This window comes from Ambystoma mexicanum, chromosome 3p (assembly GCF_040938575.1).
Source record: "Ambystoma mexicanum isolate Mex_15411 chromosome 3p, UKY_AmexF1_1, whole genome shotgun sequence".
Classification (NCBI taxonomy): Eukaryota; Metazoa; Chordata; class Amphibia; order Caudata; family Ambystomatidae; genus Ambystoma; species Ambystoma mexicanum.
The window spans coordinates 611,940,497-611,962,045 of NC_090925.1; the positions used below are offsets into that span (position 1 = coordinate 611,940,497).

At 46.8% G+C, this 21,549-nt stretch overlaps 1 protein-coding gene across 3 annotated transcripts in view; it reads left to right on the plus strand.

Annotated features, from left to right (window-relative positions):
• The first annotated feature begins 392 nt into the window (after positions 1 to 392).
• Positions 393 to 21,549, plus strand: part of NCOA5 (nuclear receptor coactivator 5) — a 58,843-nt gene continuing 37,686 nt past the window's right edge. The window contains exon 1 of one of the 3 annotated variants that reach the window (XM_069651366.1): positions 393 to 662. The gene's annotated coding sequence lies outside the window, so the exon portion shown is untranslated. The remainder of the gene's footprint in view (positions 663 to 21,549) is intronic. The other 2 variants (XM_069651363.1, XM_069651365.1) reach the window with 2 other exon arrangements.

Consider the following 21,549-nt stretch of genomic DNA (forward strand, 5'->3'; position numbering starts at 1 on the left):
GCCACATGGGACTTCATTGAATGCCAGGATTCGTAGAACAATTTAAAAATCAAACAGAAAATCCAGGATTGACTCATGGTGACACGCATGACGTTGGGATATCGGCATTCTTATCCAAAACATTTATTTCAAGGGGTTCCTGCCACGGACGCACATGCCTCCCTATTGTCAAAGCTCAAATATCGGCATGTAAGTAAGAGCTGAAAACACATTACTGGCTACCCACAAACATAAGAAACTGCATTTGTGTGCCCACTTTAATCACGACAGACAACGTGCGCTGTTTCTGTACACTATACAGACCGCTCTTCTTGCCACCATGTTCGGTAGCATTTTCAATCAGTTGTTTTCTGCGAACATCGTGAAATGGCCGTCGAGGAAAGAACTGCGTCACAGATTTCCCTTCACTACCAACTGCCGCTCAGCGGTTACCAGGGTGAGCTGCAACGTTTCCGTTTGCCACCGGTAGGCGCAGAAGCGCGAGGGTCGTGCAAGTGTCGTAAAGAGCTCCGTCTCGCTTACTGGACGTCATTGTGCCCGCGCACGTAGTCGGCCATTTCGCTGCTGCAGAGAACACCATCGCGCGTGCCGCCCTAAAGGGAACATCGTTAGGGGCTGGTGAAACACCAAGACCATCGCGAAAAGAGACCGCCCTGCAGTAGGTGAGTATATTCGTGGTGGTCGGCGTAGGACGGGGGCCTGGTATGCAAGATCGGGCTCCGGTGTGGGCCTACCTTTTAGACGAGGTTTCCCGTGGGACTTTGGGCCTGCCGGATACAAAGAAGCCTTAATTCTAAACAGCGAAGCGCATTGCGCAGGCTCCTTCGGGGCTGCTATTGCCTCGTCGAAGCACGCTTGGCAGCGGGCGCTTTAGGGATGTTTTACGGGTCGGTGATGCCGACTCTTTTTAATCCCGTTGATGTCACCTTGCTCTGTGTAAAGTGGAGATCCGTTAATCGGAACATTGTCGGGCTCAGATAGGTTGGGGAGGAAGGATGGCTCCGGGACAACGCGTTTGTCTTGGAAGCCAGACGACGTGGCGCAACACAGGTTCGAATCCCGAAGGTTCGAATCCCGATCCCGCTCTTAGAAACAACTCGCTGGTATTTAGCGCGTTATAAATGAAGTGTTAAACAAAACGGGTAAGCTATTTATGGTGTGGGCTTACTCGGATGGCATTGGTGCTCTAGAAGTTCATGGGTGGTTGGAGGCAGTGCCCTGCGCGAAGCCTCCGTGTTTCTTTGCCACTAGTTCGGCGTATGAAAGGCATTTGCTATAACAGTTGTTAAACGAAACAATTGCGCTTTCCAATTGCTTCTAGGGGCGTCAAATCATGGGTTTATTTTTTATAGTAACTGCGAGTGTGTGTGTGTGTGGTGTTGTGGGCTGCCCGAAGTGGAAACGTTTTTTCGGTCGGTATCATGGATCGCGGACCACAACTTCACTGTGAGCGAAGCCATTTCCACTTGGTTATGAGTGTTGAACGGCTCCCTATCTTCAGCTTTGTGGACTCTTGTTGGTTACTTTAGATCATTAAACGTTAATAGACCGACCAGTAAGTCCGTACTTGTGTTTATAATACCACTCTTACATTTTAGCCTGAGTCTAGGCGATTAGTGTGCACTTTGCTGTTCGGCAAAGCCGCTGTTTCGTTTGATAACACTGTAGGGCTAGTATGCGCATCTAGTGGGTTGGGAGAGAAGTGAGCCATCGCGTGGTGTATAGGCTAATGAGTCCAGAGTTGAAATGGAGGTTTGGCCCCTCTTAACACCTCTCTTCCCAAATACAAATGTTGCGCAAATCACATCAATTGAGTTATTAGTTGTAATGCATGCGCCTGCTAGGTCGTCAAAGCTTGAACAGAGTTCCTACTAGGCCATGTGACATTCGAAATGTGCAAGTCAGAAAGAGAAGGGGTGATGAGATCCGGCGGGGGGAGGGGGTAGTGCCAAGGGTGCTTATTACAGAAGAAACAGGTTGGTGCAGGGCTGAGAAGTTGTTTAAAGTGAAGAGGTCAACCACCCAAAGGGCAGATGTGGCCCCGGAGGCCAGTGCAAGCGGCGAAAGCTGGTGGCGATTGGGCAGTTTGGGTGAAGGGGCACGGTCGATCGACTGTTGTGTGTGTATATAGGGATCACATCTATAAACGCAATATTTTGGCTGAAAGATGAGCACTGACCAGTGTTTTCTGATACGCTCCCAAACAGTCATTGCACATCTATTGCGTGTGCTCTGCACCGCATGGTTAAGTGGGTACAAAATGAAGCCAAGTTAGTTGTCACGTGTCCACGGGGAATGTGCGGCTAAAAGTGAGGACTTCAACTGTAGAGGCCATGTTCATAGTGAGGCGGGCTGGCGACGCCTTTGCAGTGGCCCGTGTTTAGGTTGATTGTCTATCCTCTGCCCATCAAGAACATGCCTGCACTCCCCTTTGCATGTTTTGGGAACTCATTTGAACGGACACCGCTTCTACCAGAGGAGCACAGGCAATGTGTAAAATAACTTAATTTGACTGTAGGTGTCTGGTGTGAATACAAGGCATAAATTAGTTTTCACAAATTGATTAGCATAGTTTAATTCTTTTTTGATTAGCAAACAGACCCATTTGATTAGCAATTTTGTGCTAATATTGTTAGTCACCATGTGTACCCAATGCATGAAATGAACAATAAAGCAGTTTTGCATACTGCTGAAATAAGACATTGGCGAGATGAGTCAGCCCTTGCAAATTCTTTAAACTTCAGCTGCAGGGTAGCTTAGTTTACATATTCGACCTTTGAGAAATGGACCACAACTTTAAAATGTGATTTCTGTAAAATGGTGCATGTCACTACCAACCCACTTTGTTTGCAACTCTGCTGCCACCAAGAGGCAAGCCATGCATGGTAAAACTTGTATTTGATATTTAACGCACAGTAAATGTTAAATAAAAAGTTTCAACCCTCTTGCAAATGCCACTCGCCCTTCATAAAATCTACTTTGGGTTACTCACTTGAAGTGAAAAGAGGGTGGAGAGGAATGTAGCGTGAGCTGTGCTTTAATTGAAGAGGGCAACTTAAATAGCTAACTTTGCTACACACGTTCCCAATTGAGAAACAAACCTACTGAATTGCATAGCAAATTGCTATGCAACCCTGATTATTTAATGCCTTGTGAATAGCTCAGCCGGTGTGGAATGTGGATGTGTCGTTGCCTAGTTTCATCTTGGGTACCTGCTTCTTTACCCTGCGCGTCTCACCAATTCTACTTCCCATCTTCTGTGCTTGCGTGCCAAGCTTTCTCCTTGTTCTCACTTCTGCCGGCACCTGTCCCTACTGTATTCATGCCTCTTCGGTTTTACCTCTGCGTCTTAGTGATGTTCAGGGCCGCATTGTCCTCTCCTCTGTTCACTGCTTTCATTTTGGGCACGGGTCAGCGGTTCGCGTTCTTGGCACCCTTGTAGTTCACATGACTAAGGCGTGATTCTGATGGGTCCATTTTTTTTTTTTTTTTTTTTGCTGGTTGTGGTGCCTCACAATGACTTACATGGGGATAGTTGGTTAGGGATGCTGTCGGTGGGCACTCTGCCACAAATTGCAAGCATGTCTTTACCCCTTCAGTAACACCGTTTCTTACTTGTCCACTCTCCCACCCATCGGAAGACAGCATTTAAGTGGTGTAGCCTCACAACAGGGTACTGCATTTCTAAAGGCGATTCTTCCTAGTGAGACAGGGAGTAGGCTGGGTTAGTCTTTCAAGAACAGGTATTGGACCCCCAAGGTGGGCTAGCTTTAGTCCGATCACCTGTGGACGCTTAACTTTTAAAAGATGAGGTCTCCCTACCACTTGGAACAAACCCCAAGAAGGATTCACTGGAACTAGTTTGCAAGATTTCCGCTTTACAAAGTACTCCACCGCTAGGGTGAGGGAGCAGTCCAGACAGATGAGACCTCTTTGGGGGAAGAAAGTTGGGATTTGTTGACCAGGAGCAAAAAGCAGTTCCTGCTTATCAGGCTTAACCAGTTAAGCAGAAGCTACTGCTGGGGAACCAAGAGCTAGTACATGGCGCAGGGCATATCTAACTTTGCGCAAGATACAAACCCTCTAAACTTTGTCTATTTTATATGATCTAATATGCTCTACCTTTGGTGTGTGCTTTATTCCCCTTTATATGCATACAGTTAATATCACGTAGCTAGGTTTGTATGGCACCACTTGCCACGGGAGTCTAAAGTAGCTCTTGGTAGCTGTTTACTTCAACCTAACCAGGAGCTGAACAGTTCCTGGTAATTTCAAACCCTACCTCTACCCTTCCATCCACTCACTGGGTAAATTGGCGGTGACACTGGCTGTGGGCCTTGATTTACCATTCTGCGCCAGAATCTAGTGCTGGGAGAGCAGACCCTGAAAGGGCTCACTTGTGTCCTCAAATCTGATTGGGGCTACATGATGCACTGTATCCGAACCAAGTTTGTTCCGCTTGCATCACTGCCCGGAGCAGGGTTTGCATCTTCTCTGTAACACATGGGTGGGGTTTGTAGTTCGTATCAGTAGCACCGGTTTAAAAGCTTTATGAACAGCTTGCTAGTTTCAGTATGTTGTGTGATTGCATAATGTTCATGTGCCAGGTGCAGCATGGAGGGGAGGCTTGGTACATGAAGGGGTTGACTCACTGGCCCTTCTAATGCAAGGGATGAAAGCACATCCGTGCAGCATTGATTCTTGAGGAAGGTTTGTCTACCATAATGTGTGCTAGTGGCAAAGCATTTCATGATTCTGACATGGTATGGCAGGATAGTGATGGGATGATAGTTTTCAGGGAGTATGCAGTTGAGCGATTATTTCTTATGATTCGTCCCGTTTGAGTATAGAGGAGATTACACCCTGTGAGACAGGAGCTGACCCAGGATGGTGATGCTTGTTTATGGTAAATGAGTGTACTTATGTGGCGTGGCTTGGCTCTGCTGGGGTTTCTGTGTTTGTGTTTTGGCACTAGTGGTGGAATTGAGACTGCAGATGTTGTGGATGATGGTCTGGAGAGTGATTTGATGTAAAGTTTGTGCGACTTGTGGTTGTGCGTGGCCATCTTGTATTTGTAGCACCCGTGTTGGGATGTCACTGGCGGGGCATGGATCCTTTTGCCAGGATCTTGAACAGCGTTTGGCTTGCTGTTTGATGAAGGGGATTGTTGATCCATTAGGTTGAGATTTTGTTGTTTTGGGAGGGTTGCTACTGGGTGACGTTGCTCAATTTAGGGAGGGAGGTTGAGGAGGGCTAACTTTGGTGCTGTCTGTAGTGTTTGTTTTGTCGTGGTGGGTGGTCGCAAGTGGACCAGGTGCAGTGCTTTTTTTGGAAAAGAAATCTGGTGGTGGGTGTTGCCAGCATCGGCGTGGTATAGGTGATGTGTTTGGTGAAGTCCTAGGGGTGAGTGGAGTGAGGACACTTTTTCAGTAGAGTTGATGTCCAGGTGGGAACTACTTTAAAATCTCAGGTAGCCGGAGTAGACTGTTTCCCACTATGTGGACTGGGGTTGGAAGTGGTTGGTTATAGTGGAACTGTGGGGGGGGGGGGCACCACTGATGCATTTAAGAGGAATCCTTTAAGTAGAACCTCCAGCCCATGTCTGATTTCACCTGAGTGATATTGGGTGTGTGCATACCTAGCCTCCACAAATTCAGACTGGTGGGGAGGCACTAAAGACCTTTTCACTACCTTGCAGATTGAGAATGGCAGGTGACCGAAATGTGAGCTGGTGGTGCTGACCACGTTCATTTCTGCCATGGTTCACTTCCTTATAATAGTGCTGTGACCAAATTACTTGAACATTCTGTTTTTATGGGTAGTAATCATTGCATTAGAATTTGAAGTTTACATAAATGGAGCGCATATGATCATTACTGAAACCATGGAGCGGTGGATATTTAACTTTGCGCAAATGCGATGTAAACAGTTTATTTTCTTTTCGTCCCTTTGACTCAGTAAGGATTGGTTTTAAAACGCAGACAAAAGTAAATTACTTTGACAAAGTGGAATAGTGCTGCCTAACTGATTTATATATTCCAGTCACTGGACCGATCGGACCGTCCATGCGTATGTTTTTGTCCAGTGTTTGAGTTTGTTTTCTACAAAATGGGGGAAGCTGTAATGCACAGAATAAATGGTTACAGAATAGTGTGCTTTTACAGTTTTCTTTGGTACACAGGGTGGAAGGGAAGGCATCGGAACCTAAACCAGGGACGGGACCTAAACAATACCATAAATCGGTCCTACTGCGGTATATACTTTGTAATTTGTATTTGCGTGGTCATTACCGCCCGCTTGCAGTGTAATAAGAATATCTTAACCAGATCTGTCTTCGTCAACTCGATTCATAAGCACAATGCTTCTTTCACTTCAGTCCTGTTAAAACAAGCATTGCCCAAGTGAACACCTTTTGGCTTGTTTAAATACTAGGCATTCGCCATGCGCTGCTATATATGCCCGGGCACACGCATTTTACAGCTGCTCCCATCAATGGCCTGTTGCCTTTCCCATGGCTGCTCAAAAGCATGAGACTTTACTGTCGCGGCAGACTGCAGTGTGGCAATTGGTGATATACAATCTGAGGTAGAAACAGTTCAGATCTGTATTAGCCAATGGGGGAAATGTATATTTCTGAGGCGGGTGGTGCGGGTTCATTAGCAGAAACAGCAAAGGGGTGTGGATGTAGCAAATGTGAACAGGTAAGAAAGATCTAGACGAGAGCCGTCTCGTATGTTTTGACTGGACTGCTCTGGCGGGTGATGGGGCACCACAACGTGAGTGTACCTCGCAATAGTTAACTGAGCAGTTATCTTTTTGAGGATTTGAGTGGTGCGCAGAAGATCCAGGTCTGTGAAATTAGTGGCAGTTTAACGTTTTTGTTTTTTAATGATGGATGTGACTGCTATTTTAAAGCATGCTGGGGGGGTTGCGCTTGAAGAGAATGTTACCGTTGCAAGTTCAAGATTAGGGCTCAGAAGGGGCACGAATGCAGGGTTGGTTGAATGACCGATGGACGGGAGAGCGAGGGTTGTATTTTCTTTGGTGCTTTTTAGCTATGGGGTATGACAGGCCGTAAGGTCGTTCTCTGTATGGTCATTGCACACAGTTGCCCCCGCAATTGGATGGCAGGCAGTTGGTATTGGAGCTGGGGGATTAGCATGGTCTTTGAGTTTGATCTGGATTCTTAATTGGGATTCAATGAGCAGGAGCCCAAAACAATCGCCTGGGTTAGTTGCATCACCTAGTAGGCAGGTTAACTTCCTGCACGATTATGTACGACCAGGGGGTCAAAAATGCAAGTTGCAAGCTACCTCTCCATTCTATGCACACAAACAGTACATCATTTCTCACTCGCCAGTATTTAAATGTCACTAGCCATTCACTAGCGGCGAATGCACATTTTACGCCATGGTATGCTGTTTAAATGTTCTTATTTATTAACATTCTCAAATGCTCGTGTATGCTCGCATGGCCGAGGATGCTCAAAGTAGCTGCTGGTTTCAATCTAAGCAGGAACTTCGTCTAGAGAAGCAGGATCTAAAAGCTCCCAGCAATTTCAACCCAATGTGGTACTTCAACATGTTTGGCGTTTGCTTAGCGCTCTAGCATTGGTATGACCTCAAAGCGCTAGTAGGTTGAACGCCTTCGGGGACTGTAGTCCAGGTCAGTTGGGAGAGTAGGGTGGCGATGGGTGCTTGGGTGCACAAGCTAAGTATGCAGCTGATTGCCTGATGGTAGCTGCATTAGGTGTGTTGATAACGGTTCACTGTGTGCAGTCTGGCGGGTGCACACCAAGACTGGGTTCTGGCTGCGTTAGGCTTGTGTGCGGCTAGGCTGGTTTCTCTTGGAATTTAGCTGCATATTATGTTTGTTGGGTAGCTTTCGTTTGTGGGCGGCGAGGGGTATATCTGCACTCTTGTGTGATGGTGTGAAGTAAAGAGTAAGCATAGTGAAATATAGTATATTTATGCAGTGCCCACACACAATGCGCTCCACGGCAAGGGAGTGAACAAGGGAAAACACCCCTTCAGGCCACTAGCAGCAAGAATGCAAAGATTTGCCATTGCACTCAGCCTAGCGGCGCCCCCAGGCAGTCCAAGTGCCAAGACACAGGAGGGGAACGGGAACAGACAGGCGATTACCGCACTAGGCCTGTCATCTCTGGGGAATCGCACGAGGTGAGGGAGAAAGGAGGGAGGGCAACAAAACGTGACCATCATACTAGGCTGAATACAGTTGCAGAAGTCAGGAAAACCAGTTTTGTAAGGGAACAGAGGATGGCGGTGAGATTTCACGGTGACTATGGGTACAGTGTGATTCGGGGCCAACCTGATCGAAGCGTTAGCAAAAGGTTATTGATGGTGGACCCTTCGTGACTCTAGACAACTCCTGCAATGAATGGGACGGGGGAATGGAAGGAGGAGGGAGAAGAGATCAGGGGAGGGGGGCACACAGCAACATTAGAGGGAACAGAGGGGCACACAGTGACCTCACTGGGGACTAGAGGGTGCTGGTAGGCACACAGTGGCACCACTGGAGCCAGAGGGTGCTGGTAGGCACTGCAGCATCACAGCGACCAGAGGGGGCTGTGGGCATACCACGATAACACGGCGGGATGGGTGGGCTGGGGGAACAGTGACATCACAGGAGTCCAAGAGGGGCTGGGTTGGCGCAGAGCGATATCACGACATACCAGTGGGGGCACACAGCAAAAACACAGGGGACAAGAGGGGCTGGGGGCCACACAGCGACATTGTGGGGGACCCATATGGGCTGGGAGCACATGGCAACAACATGGAGGAACAGAGGGCTTGGGGCACACAGCGGGAACACTGCAGACCAGAGAGGTTGAGGGGTGCACACCGGCATCACAGGGGGCCTGGGGGGACACCCAGTGACATCACGGGGGCCAGATGGGTTGGGCGCACACATCGACATCATGGGGTGGGGGCAAACATACGTGGCACAGCAGGCGACTTAACTGCGGCAAGTCTGCTCGGGGAGGAGCGGTAGAGAAAGATGCCTCTGAGAATTTTGCGATGGTAGTGGCAACGTTTTGACACGTTGATCTGACAGGAGAGGGTCAGGCCAGAGCCCATAGTGTAGCCTAGGTTTTTTTAGTGTGGCGGGGAGGGGTCACGTGCATTGCTTAGTATACGCTGAAGCAATGCACGTGACAACACATTAAAAATATAACCCCCGCTCCAACGCGAGAATATTTTGAAAGGCAGAAGTATTTCTGGATGTCATCGGTGGACAAACTGAATTAAATACCACTAAATGCACAAACATTAGCAGCCCCAACAAACACAACTATATGTCATGCACTCTATCTAGTGTGGGGTAAGGGGGGGAAGGAAATAACACTATTGCATTATCCAATCTATTTGGCTGATGTACGGACATCAATCCCCAAATGCAGGTGCATTACGGATGGGAGAGACCAAATGTTAATTGAAAAACACAATGCGGTTGGCTGCACTCCACAATGCAGACCGACATGCTCAGTAGGTAGTGGGACAAAAGCGGTATATTTTTCATTCCCAACACTCTTTCGCGGTGAGTAATCGTTTGTACTTTAGATTTCAATCAAATATCTTTGAAGGTTACTGTGCATTTTGAAGTTTAATTTTAACATGCTGCATTTGGTGCATTTGTTCCCCCTCCCCATACTAGGCTTTAACCTGCATCCAGATTGCCCAATAACGTGTGCTTTTCTCTAATGGGTGTACAAATCTTAATGGTGCCGAATGTCCAATTACGGGATTCGTTTGTGATCACATGTTCCAACACGAGGATCTGAAGTGGCATCAAGTTAACTGATTTTCAGCCATTGCTTGGATGTCCTTCAATGTGACTTTTTCCCTCTGGCTAACTGTTCTGGCTGGTAAACGTGAGCATTGTATAGACAAGCCAAAGATTGAATACATCAATAATGGCAAATAAGACTTGTAAATAATTCATTAGGCTGGAGGGGTTGTTGTTGGACCCCCTTTGAACATTCTGCATCTGTTTGTGAACCAAAGGCGGTCTGTTTGAATATCTAACATTGCGTGAACAACTGGCAAGGGGACATTGTGCACTAATAACAATTTGTGTTACAATCGTGCGCTTACTATTTGTGTACTCTATCTTTGGTCTATTTCTGGGCTTCTGAGGTTCAATAAAATTGTATGGATTGACAATTTTTAGTGCTATCCGAATCCAGCGGAAGTTGATTTTGGCGATTCTTGTGACTTTCTTGTGGTTAGTCAATTTAGGTTGATCAGCAACTAGACTGCAGGGGGGGATGGGCGGTTTGCAGGTCTTAACATTGTATTGCTTGACACTGTCATTTGCTCGGTAGTAACTTTTTACAGTGGCTACTGCCATGCCGAAGTGTATCGGCTAAATTCAATTTTCCTATCTGGGTGTAGAAAATTTGTTTTAACAGCACTGGAGAACGGTGGTAGGGTCTGTTGGAATTCGGCTTTAGGAGCTTTTTTCAGGGCATGAAAAGTTCGTTGTGAACTGGCCTATGTTTATGTAAAATGCTTGCAATTAAAAAAAAAATTAAGTCGGGTGTACGTTTAATACAGTCCAAAAATGTGTTCAATTTGGGTCCTCTAGTACACAAACCTAGTTGTACAACTGTCTACAACATGCTTCTGATCCCTTTGTTGTCAACCACGGAGAAACAAGGGGCAGGCCTGTTTTTTTGTGGCCGCCTTTTCAGTAGTAATGTAGGTGCTGTGCGTACAGAACTTTCGAAATACCTAGTCTGTCTTTTATATTTGTTAGGCAAAAGCTACTCTTGGTTATTAGACACCCCGCCAGATGCCCCACAAACTCCTATGTGAGTGAGAACACGAGCACTCTGCATCTCAACTGTAAACCATCAAATTTGATAATGAAAAATCGATTTGCTCTCGTAGCTATATGCAAATGACTACAGTGCAAAAAAAATAAAATGCGTTTTGGAAAGTGGGTTCGAAGTATCGAACATTAGTACCCGGCACGCACTGCGCACCGGGAATACAGCGTGTATATTGGCTCTTTTCCGAGCCATACCACACAGTATTCCCGTGTACGCCGTGCGTGCCGGATACTCTGTTCCGGCGAGGGGCGTGGCAGCCCCTTAGCCAATGAGGAGGCTCAAAACGGGGCAATCCCTGCTCCCAGCCTCCCCATGGCTGGAGGCTGCCTTCGTCCCCCGCTGGGGACTTGGGTGTTTTTTTTTTTTTTTTTTTTTTTTTTTTTTTCTTGGAGTGAACGCGCTGGAAACACTTCTGTTCCCGATGGCCGCCATGGAAAGGGAAATCAGCGTTTCAAAACAGGAAAAAAATGCCATTAGTACCCCGGTCTAACGGGCCGGGGTATTAATGGCTATAAGACCAGAGGCGGCGGGGCATTACCTGGGGCGGTATTGGCCCGCCGCCTTGGGTCTTATTGCCACATTATAGAGTGAAGCAGTTTTAGTTACAGAATATTGAAATGACATATTCCTGTTCCAATTGCTTCAAACTTCTGTTCAAAAACGTCTTTATATGTTTATACAATTCCCTATCTTTCCACCAATCTGCACCCCATTTTGCTTAGTTACCTGTTAGGACCCCACACTCCTTTCCTCAGATTTTAGCCCCTTTACACGTGTGAGAGCTGCCTGAACTCAAACATAAATGTGGTCTTAGAAGGGCAGGGCAAAGCTCATTTGAAGCAGCTTAACGTGAGAAAGGAAACGCGAAGGTCCTAGAACGCACTGTTTCTGGGTGTTTGCACTGCACCACGCCTGGGTAAGGCGAGGGGTTTGCTGCAGCCCACCAACTCTTTCAGAGTGCTAAGCACATCCTGCGATAAGTGACTTGGAACAGCGGCTTACAGGATTGTTGACTATCAACATTTGTGAGGTTTGTCTACAGAATCCATGCAGAGTACGGGTACTTTTTGATGGTATTCAATTTAAACAGGAATGTGTATTAAAAAAAAGCATGTCTTTTACAAACACTACAAGAATGAAACTACTAGCCAGTGGTACTATCGTGCAATACGTGTATATGTATTTATATATTCACCCAGAAAATTATGGTGGGTTTAAAAATGTTTGAAAAACCCTTGACCTGAAATGTGAAAGTAGGAAAGTACATTTGAACAAAGTCACAGATCACAACGCCACCTAGTAGTCATCGCTGGAAGTTCACCTCCAGTTTTAAGCCACAACAATGCATTGTGCTTGCAAATTAACTCTCATTATTATTAGGCTGTCAGGACAACTACATACTTGGCTGATCCCTTATTGGGAATAATCGGTGCAGTATAGTCCTGACAGCCTTGTGGTTGGAGCATTTGGCCATGTTTTCACAACACCACGGCAGTTATGGTGGGTTTAGAAAGGTTTGAAAACCCTTTCACCTGAAATGTGGAAGTTGGAAAGTACATTTGAGCTAAATCAAATACTCCACAAAGCCCCCTAGTAGCCATCTCTGGAAGTTCACCTCCGCCTCTGTTCATTTTCACAATTCAGGTAAAAGGTTTTTACTAAGCCTTTTTTAAATCTGCCTTAACTTTCTTGGCGTTGTGAAAACATGGCCAAATACCACAACCACAACGCTTTCTGGACTATACTGCACTTATGATCCCTAATGAGGGAGAAACCAGCTATTTAGTTGTCCTGACAGCCTTGCAAAATGTCTCTTGGGTTGATTCAGCTATGCATAAAATAGCACTGCCCTCTTCAACAAAGGCAATTTCCTGGAGACGAGGTTTGCATGCGCTAATTTGCATACCCCCAATGCCTTGCTGGCTGTTGTGGCTCAGGACTGGAATTGTACTTCCAGTGATGGCTACTAGGGGTGCTGTGGAGTCTCTGCTTGAATGGATTTTCCTATTTCGTTGCAAGGATGCAGATATTGTAATGCAACAAAACCCACAATTCGGGCAAAGCCACTGTCGCAACTAGAATTTCAAGTGTTTTCTTCGGCCATGTCGACAATACATGCAATATCTTTCTGTCCCAATGGGTAGCCACGACTTTCGCTGTGACCACTAGACATGTCTCATGTCCACCGTACATAGTTTCACCACACCTCACTGTAAAATTCCACTTTTTTGTCTTTATTTAATTTTCCTGTTATATTAGCAATTTACTACAACAGAATTAAGCATGCACCCCTATACCAATCCCTTCTACGTGCTCCATGCCATACAAGCATAACCAGGAAATGTTGCTTGTGGAAACCTAGTTTACCATGCGCGCGCACAAACAACTTTTCCTCCATGGGAAAATGAATGGTGTAGGCTGATAACTGATTTTGTTTTTTGAAGGATTGTACCCAACGTTTCCTGTTTAGAGGTGGGGGTCCCTGGGAACTTTTTCTTTTAAAACATTTCACCCAAATACATCCAGAAAGTCATTAGCCTCGCTTAGCCTCTGCTGTAAAAAGCGCCATGGCTGATTGAAAGGTCTTACAGATCAGAGGGCACTGTGCACACTACATTTTACAAAACTGCTAGGTATTCATCTGTTTAAAACACCATGGCTAGTGATTTTTTTCACCCCTGACCTCACTGTACCTGTACAAATTTCCCCATTATCATGGCTATAATTGCAGTGTACTAGTGAGTATTTGTAGTTTTTCCATAGTCCTGATTATGGGTGGGAGGGGGGGGGAACAGCAAGAATAAATGCTCCCCTGTACCCCCACTCAGTCTCACCCGCCAAGTGCCCCTCAGCATAGCAAGGTCCCCCACTCCACAAACTCACTTTTACCCCTCCCACATACCCTCTGAAACACTTGTACCATGTGGCACATTTTCTGATCTTGCCTTTGGCTGTAGCCTCAGTTATCGGACTAAGTTCATGGACGCGCAAAATTCAGCCAAATCTGTTGCGCAAGTCGGAGTTCATTTTCTCACTTTCTGTGGACCTCCTATATCGCCTAGAGGGAGGGTGGCAGTCGCCACCTCATGTGTAGTAGTTGGTCTTCAAGGACTGTATAGGAGGAGTATAATTATAGCATTGGTCTAAGGGTTTGTCAAACACCCACCTATCTTGAAGGGTATGTCGCAATCTGCCTGTATTCAGCTCTTAAGCGTTTCGCATGGTAAATTTGCAGACGTTTGTGAAAGGCATGATGTCATTACGTGGTGTGTTCAGTCATGCGTTTGTTAACATACAAAAATGTTGTGGGTGTATTGTGTATGTTTTAGCAGTGGATTAACTGGTGGAAATGAATCATCAGTAGTTCATATTGACTGTTCACTATTGATGGTAAGAAATATGATTGAGGCTCCATGAAAGTTTCCAATGCTCTTAGCCTTCACCAATCATGAACGTACTTATGGTGAGATTTATTAATAATAAAGATGGTGGGTAGGACATATCGCCATCTAATTTAGTTGTCATTGAAATATATTTTTGTGCACATTGTATGTAAAAATTGCATTTACCTATTTGAGAGAATAGTTTTCAAGGATTAAATAATGGCAAGTTTACAGTTGAGATGCATAGCGCTCTTCAATTTTTCACTTAGCTGCTTTGTGTGGAGGTCCGCACAAGGTATAGAACAGCCCAAAGTTCTCTTCTGGCTACCTATTGTATCTGGAGCCCAGATTTTCTCAGTTTGAACCACCGTTGTGCCTCACCTTTGTCCAGACATCTTTTGGATTTGCCATCTCTGCCCAGTTACCCCTCAATCCAGTTTTCATCCATATATGATGGGAACATTCAAGACCTGCATGATCAACAATACAGATTGCCCATGCGACAAGCGCAGGAAGTCTTGATTCTATTAAAGACACGGAGGTGAGCATTATGCTTTTCTTAAATTACTGCTCAACAACAATTAAAAACTTTACTATTTAAACATTTTTTTTTTTAAGAAAGTACACCCAACAGGCTTAAAAAATGAAAATAAACCAAAACATGGTGCCATAGAACTCTCCATCCCAAGAGTCTGAGGCTCTGTAGTCCTTAGCCTCCTTTCTGTCCACCAATGCCAGTCCCCTGGTAAGTATAAACCCCTGTGTCTTTAGGTACTTTCCACTTTTTTCTCTCACTGTATAGCTCTTGCAACTATTAAACAGATCCAACTTTAAACAACTTGTATCTTCTCTGCTACGCTTCGTAGGGTAGACCCTTGACCTTCATTCAATCCCTGTTACTTTTCTGCTCTTCTACGAATAAAGAGAAGATCATCGTTAGGGTTGGGAATTAGTCTTAAATATCAATGATAATAATGCAGTACAATATCATTCGCCAACATAACTTCTGTAGGGCGGGATAATGCTCGCCTCCGTGTCTTTAGAATCAAGACTTCCTGCGCTTGTTGCATGGGCAATATGTAGTCTATTACAAGACCGGAGACGAGCATTATGCTTGTTCAAAGCTTTGCATCCACCGCTGCTGTAATATTAGCCACTGGCTTAAAATAAAAAGTCCTGAACACAGAATCTGGCCCAATCTGCTGCTTTCATGATCTCTTGCAGCGGAAGCCATAGCTCCTCTGGCTGAATGAGCTCCAAACACGGATATGTCTATTCCTGCCAATTCCATGATTTCCTTTACCCATCTTGCAATAGTTGCTGGAGCTACTGCTCTGTAAGGCTTCTTACGTGCAATAAGCAGTTAAGTCACTCCTACAGGTCTTATCGCGGCTGTAACTACTTCATATCGCTTTATGCATTGCGCTACGCAGAGCTTGCTGTTATCTGGAAAATACGGGTAAGTAATTATCCTGGAGTTGGTCTAGTGCGCTGCGCTATGTTGAATGCCACTCCCTCCGGATAGAAAATCTTCCGGTCAATCTCGAGTGCTCTCGCATCCGAAATACGTCTGCACGAAACCAAACATAGCAAAATGGCTAGCTTCCCGACAGATCATTTCTTGGCCATTGCTCTAACATGTGTAACACCCTAGTGACGTCCCTCAGAACTGAATACCTAGGCAGCGGGGTTCTGCTTACTTTAATGCCCTTGAAGTCTTATTACCGCCGGATGCTCTCCAGCTGGTACTCTCTCCACCAGATCGTGACCTGCCGAAATGGCTGACCTATGCACGCCTATTGTTCGGAGTGCTTTCCCTTCTGCGTTCAGAGGCGCCAGAAAGTTTGACTTGAGCTATAGGGGCTGAAATGGGAGGAATACTCCTCCCTGCACCATATTCCCAGGCTTGCCAAGTGGAATTATAGCTCCTGACAGTCGAGGGAGCCCATGATACTTTTGATGAGCTCTGTAGCTTCTTCTGAAAGTCCCGCCAAATGCCACCTTCGTCTGAAATTCTGCAGGCCAGAAGTGATACTCTGATCTAGGATCAGAGCGTGAGGTGCTCCTGCTGGATCCTCTCTGTGTAAGATCCTCTGAGGGAAATCTGGAAAGTTCCATCAGAATCGGAAACCAGGCTTGAGAACTCCACTCCGGAGTTACTATCATTAACTCTGCCTTGTCCCTGCTCACCTTCGCTAATGTTCTGGCTATCGTCACGAAGGGGGGAAATGCATAATGGACGTGCACTCCCCAAGCTTGTAGGATTGCGTCCGTTCCCATCGCATCCGGATCTAGCCTCCAGCTGAAGTAGTTCTGCAGGTGCGCATTTAGTCTGGAGGCAAACAGATCTGTATGCAGCGGCCCCCATCTGTGCTGCAACTTGTTGAAAACTGATTTGTGTAGTCTCCAGTCGCTGGAATCTACTAGATGGTGAGCATTCCAGTTGGCCACGGTATTCTTTGCTCCTGGAAGATATTCCGCTTTGACTGGTTCTTGCTCAGGCAGAAATGCCAAAGGTCTTTGGCAATCTCCACAAGCATCTTGGACTTGGTTCCTCCTAGCTTGTTGTTGTACCTCACTGCAGAAATATTGTCCATGCAAAGCAGAATGCATCACTGCGCCCTGTCTTTGGAGAAGGCTTTTACAGCGAAAGATCCCGCCAGCAGCTCCAAGCAGTTGATATGGAGCTCTAGCTCTTCTGGAGACCACTTCCCTCCTGTTTCTGGGCTTCCGCACCTGGCTCCCCAGCCTGACCTGCTGGCGTTTGATTCTATTATGAGCTCTGGCAGATCTCCGAAGATGCTCTTCCGTTCCATGCTTCCATATTGTTCAGCCACCATCGGAGCACTGTATTGCTGTCCTCGTCTAACGGGACTTGATGATGGTATTTCCATCCCTTCTGAAGGTACTTGGATCTTGAGCCTCTGAAGAGCTCGATGGTGCAAAGGCCCGGGGGAGAATTGCCTGAATCGAGGCCGCAAGAAGCCCCACTATCCTGTCTATATTCCGAAGCGAAATAAGCTGTTTCCCCAGAGCTGCCCTCAGATCCTTATTGACGGCTTTTATCTTGGATGGTGGGAGGGCCAGTGTGGCCTTCTTGTATCTATGGTGAAGCCTGGGAATTCTAGTTTCTTGCATGGGACGAGCTCTGACTTCTATTCGCTGACTAAGAATCCTAGGTTGGAGATGAAAGCAGTCGACCACAGAATCTGCCTCTGATGTCTCTCCCTGCTCTTCGCCATGAGAAGGATGTCGTCCAAATATATGATCATCCTTATTCCCTGCTCTCATTGCGGCGGCCATCAGCCTCATTAGCTTTGTGAAGGCCCAAGGGGCCGAGGCTAGCCCGAAGGGCAACATCTTGAACTGCCATCTCATTCCTCCATTCGAAACGCAGAAAGCAACGGTACACCGGAGCTACGGGTATTGTCAGGTATGCGTCCTTCAAATCTAGCCATGCTAGCCAATCATTTTTCCTCAGGTCGTCTGCCAATAAGTGCATCCCCTCCATCTTCAAGTGTCTGTAAACCAGCCACCCGTTCAGCTCCTTCAAATTGATAACCGGTCTCACCTTTCCTTTGCTGTGTACCAAGAACATGCTGCTCAGAAAACCTCCTTGGGGCTGAGCTTTCTATCGCCTGCTTTCGCGCTAGCGCCTCCAATTCTGCATCTAAAAGAGCGATCTCCTCCTCTGAGGAATGCTTGCGCTGAGGGGTTTGAGCCTGCCTCGGTTCCTCTATGAAATCTAGATGAAAACCCTGAGCTGTCTGAAGCACCCACGCGTCGGCTGATAATGCGCGCCAGTTGGTGTTTGCTTTTCTGAGACTTGTATAGCGCCACTTTAGGGGATGGCGTCCAGTCCTTGGAACGCGGATGCCTGATGGCCTCAGGTTCAAACATGTCCTCCTCGGGGTTACTCTCCACCACGCTGGCCTCTTTTTGTCTGTCTCTTTATCTTCTCTGTACTGCTCCCTGACAGACTTCTGGCCTCTTCCTCCTGCTCATCGTATTCATCTGAGGAAGAAGGCATAACCCCCTTTTTTTTTCGCCCCTGGGGTAGCGGGTACGAGGCTGGGCACTGCTGATTTAGAAAGCAACGCATTCTTTAGCCTGTTAAAGGCGCCTGCTGGGGCTTCTCTCTCTTCCCCATATCAAAGCCCGGGGGGGTAGAAGAGTGTTTCCTCTTCCGGGCTGCTTTACACACCCTATGTTCATTCTGCAGAGGCTTGGTGGTGGAGGTCCCCTCACCTGGGTCTTCGCTGCCAGCTTTAGTGCCCAAAATGTCTTCTAGGACTTGAAGCCTGTCCTGAATAGGCTGGGCCCCTTGAGCTACTGCTCTAACAAGGGAATCCCCCAAAACCTTAAAGCTCTGAGAGAGCTCGAATTCCTCACCCTGCAGTTCCTGATCCTGATCAGAGTACTCCTCCCAGCACTCTCCTCCCTTGTCACGGGCCATCTCTGCCTGTCCGGAGATGCTGCAATTTGGTGCTCTGTAGAACTGTTGAGACAGTCTGCTGAATGGCAGTTCTCAAGCGTGTTAAACAGATATATACATTTATTTTTTATACGCTTCTTGAAATGATCGCGTGTTAATCTGGACTGAGTCTCTGACTAACTGAGTCCGTACTGCGCTCAGGCGCTGTCAATTGCGTCACGCTCGAGTAAGGAACGTTACGCGGGGGGGGGAGCTATCTGCGCATGCGCGGAATGCTCTGTTAGGCCTTCTATTCTGTCAGCGGCTCTGGGGCGATACACGTCTTTTTTATTCCTCAAGGAATGGGCTCCCCGGAGCGAGCAAGATCACTTGCGGGATACCCACTCCCCATAATGCGCTGTGCTTGGACTAATACATTACCGCTCCGTCATGGCGACTAAACGAGTCGCGCTTCCGCACACTGTGACACGCTTGTATTACGCTGCGCTAGAAGGATAATAAACGATCCTACACGCTCATTACTATGAAAACACTAATACTGTAATGCTAGAAAATACGCGCTCATCATTATGAAACACGAAATTTGACACAATGCTCTAATGAGCTAGATAATCTAAACGTGTACTTAACTGTGGAGCCAGCCAAAAAAGAGGAAAGTACCTAAAGACACAGGGTTTATACTTACCAGGGGACTGTCATTGGTGGACAGAAAGGAGGCTAAGGACTACAGAGCCTCTAAGACTCTTGGGATGGAGAGTTCTATGGCACCATGTTTTGGTTTATTTTCATTTTTTAAGCCTGTTGGGCATACTTTCTTAAAGTTTAAATAGTAAAGTTTTTAATTGCTGTTGAGCAGTAATTAAAGAAAAGCATAATGCTCCCCTCCGGTCTTGTAATAGAATTACGAAATGCCACACATGTGTATACTACATATGCATTTTTTAATTGTCCTTTTTGGTAGCATTAGGGCTCTGTGTCCCTGCCATCATGCTCTTTTCTGTCTTTTCCCCATCCTTCACTCCCAAACACATCTCTGGCTGCTACTCCTGCCCACTTCCGTTCTTCTCTACAATAGTTAGCTGCCTTTAATCTATTCCAGGTGCTGCTACTGACCTCAAAATGTCTCTGAAATGCCCAATCCCTAGTCCAAAAAATGTCCTTTCTCGCAAATCTTCTCAATTACCATAACCCCAGCTCTTGGCAATGTGTGTGACCGAAAACTTTATAACAGCCACCCTGAGAGCCCTTCCACCAACTCGGCTTTCTTGTTCTTGTCTCTTCAAAAAAAGGCATTGGTTTTTCTCGTGATTAGCAAGGACTGACGCACCATCAGCACCCCTTATCTGCTCTCATTTCACTTCTCCCTCCTTTGCCCGGATCCTTGCTTCCTCCTCTTTCTATCCTAATCCAATGCTCACAAAGTACCCACAACACGGTCTTCTCTAATCTTGACATTCCCCCATCAAAAGAAAAGCTCTGTCATCCTCTGCTGATAGTATGGAGCACTGTATACTCTTCTCCCACCCGTCCCTCATACTCCCCTCCTCGCAACTTCCCCACACGCATCTGTCTGCTTTTTCTACGCAATTCTTTTGCACCATTAAGTGACTTATTGCTCCAGTTCTCTACTTGCCTATCAGCCGCATTCAAGATCGTCCTACCTCTTCTAATGAAACTTAACGAACCCCCCCTTGTTTTACCGAGTGGTCTGTCATTCCCTGTTGCTTCAACCACAGTCAACATCTCTTGGTACTCCCTTGATGACACTCCATCTGAATTCTGCTCCAACATGGGCACTGCTCTCATCCATGTCGCCAAATCGCATACCAAAGCCCAACATTGGCCTCTTCTCCATTCTCATCCTTCTAGACTCGTGCGCTGCATTAAATAGTGGTTCATCTCTCCCTCGTTCAAACTCTCTCCTTGTCTCCAGGAACACTGCTCTACTGGGCATCCTCCTATCCCTTTGAATGCTCTCTCGTGGGACTCCAGCACCACCTCCCTGAGGCGCCTCTGAATGCATGCCTGTGATTAATGAGTACAGGTAAAAATGCCCACTTGGCCTTCCCACTGCTACAAACCAAGGCAACATGCCAACCACAAAAAGAATGTGCCTTTGTGTGAAAGAAGCTGCTGGGGTGACCTAACCAGTGTCTAGGGCCCAAGTCAACTGTTAACAGCATCTGGTTTCGGTTCTTTAGTGGGTTGACTGTCGAATGTTGGTGCAAGTGAATCAAGCTCAGTTCAGGTACAGTGTATCGTGTGGACCTCTAGCTTGGGCGAATGCAGTCACTGCGCTTTGATGGTGTGTGGGGGGGGTGGCTTTAAGCAATCCAGCTTGGTGTTCCCCAGTGTCTCTTTGAGATGGTGCTGGGCCTTCCTCCGCTGGTGGTGGTTTATTTGGGGATCCGGTTTCTCCCCTGTGTGGGTTGGTGGAGTGGCAGTTTGAGGTAGTTGGGCACTGGTGTTAGCCTAGCAGGTTAAAGGTTGAGGGCACGATGATGTCAAGCTGGTATCGTGATGCTGACGATACAGTTCAACTGATTGGTGGCGTGCAAAACTGCGCCAGCCTATTCCACTCTAGTCCTATGGATGGTGAACCGCAGTTGGTTTGGTGCGGCAGGCTGGGGAGCAACAGCTGATTGGTCCTCAGGATGTTGTGAGGCCCAGTCTGGGGACTTGAGGACTAGATGGATCAGTTCAGGGTCTGCTCTCCAGGTTTAGGAGATTCTGGTGGAGATTGACATGTTTTAGTCCAAAGAAATTTGCCCCAATATGCCTTGGGCGTGGGCTCTCTTCTGCCTTCGGCTGTTCCTTTACCTCAGTGGTTGAATCTGGTGGTGTTGCCGAGTGAATCTGCCGAAGGATGGGAG